The sequence below is a fragment of the Monopterus albus genome, unplaced genomic scaffold (genome assembly GCF_001952655.1).
Source record: "Monopterus albus unplaced genomic scaffold, M_albus_1.0 scaffold149.1, whole genome shotgun sequence".
In the NCBI taxonomy this organism is placed as follows: Eukaryota; Metazoa; Chordata; class Actinopteri; order Synbranchiformes; family Synbranchidae; genus Monopterus; species Monopterus albus.
The window spans coordinates 568498-569939 of NW_018128029.1; the positions used below are offsets into that span (position 1 = coordinate 568498).

General features: G+C 39.1%; 1 protein-coding gene across 1 annotated transcript in view; it reads left to right on the forward strand.

Annotated features, from left to right (window-relative positions):
- The window catches only part of ldhd (lactate dehydrogenase D), a 32333-nt gene that overhangs the window by 14450 nt on the left and 16441 nt on the right, over nt 1–1442 (forward strand). The window lies entirely within an intron of this gene.

Genomic DNA, 1442 nt, shown 5'->3' on the forward strand with positions numbered 1-1442 from the left:
CCAACAAGAGTCTTCAATAAAGGTAAAAGTGAAAATGTTCATTTATCCATTTCATTAGTCATTTATATTTCTCTCTCATTGTTTTCTGTATGTAAAAATATAGTTATTCTCTATAAAATGTATTTTTTGTTAATATTTTTGGGTGTCTGGAACGGATTAATTGGATTTACATTATTTCTTATGGGAAATATTGCTTCAGTTTTTGTATGATTCGGTTTTCGTTGGACTTTTTCGAACGGATTAATCACGAAAACCGAGGTTCCACTGTTTATGTTGTGTGAAAACCTTGGTGACAATAGTGCCACTTATAGTCACCTGTTTGAGTTTTTTTCCTATGTTAAAGTCTTAATGTGAGGCAGCAGTACAGTTCGCAAATACAGCTTCAACAGTTCAACAAAGAGGACCAGAAAACATTGGGCCTCAGTCACCAGCTGTTCTTAAGAACGGATTTCTTCTTAAAACCCACTAAGTTGTCACAGAGATGCTGACATTCAACAATGTTTTCTTATCTGGGATTTGTTCTTGGGTAAGAACATAATCTACATACACTCAGCAGCACACTTAGACATGTGAGTGCTTCCAAATCATTGGTTATTTAGTTTTCTTCAATTCTACACATTTATCATTAATAATTTTCAGTGGTTCGGGAGGTAGGGCGGGTCATCTACTAACTAGAGGGTTGGGGGTTTGACTCCTGGCTTCCCCAGTCCACATGCTGAAGTGTCCTTGAGCAAGACACTGAACCTTGCGTTGCTCCTGGTGGCTGTGCCATCAGTATGTGAGTGTGTGAATGCTTGTGTGCATAGAAGAGCAGTATATAAGACCATTTACCAAAGGGAGGAGGCGATCTGAAGTTCACATTATGTGCAAATGTCATGTTCAGATAACTTATTCCCTTTCCTTTGTTGCCTGCACTCCACAGCACACATAACATCATTTTGTCCATGCTACATCTTGCCATTTGTAGAAGACGTTATTCCACCAAAAAAGAGACATATGGAGTTTTTCGCCTTCCAGAGCTTAAGTAGCTAATGGGCTGGATAATTAACTAGCTAGCCAGTAGCCACACTGATCTTAAAAATGAAAACCTGCCTAACGTCACCAGCAGGACGAGTAGACAAAATGGGTGGCTATATATGAAATTGAGTTGAATTTTAGACCAGAAACACTAAGCGTCAAAATTAATGAATGATTTTGTATGTAGGAGACAGCATCAGTCAAGCAAAGCAGAGCAGGCTGATGAGGGAACAGATGCATCTTCAGTTTCAGGTGAAGCTCTTGCAGGATATGGTTCTTATTACCATTGCTAACTCAGAGACGAGACAGTCCAAGTAACTTCAAAACGGTGCTGATTTATTTAAAGGATCACAGGTAAAATTAACATTACACGCTCAGGTATCTTGCACCTCCATCCTGCACGCAGGCAGTTGTAAGATGAAAAG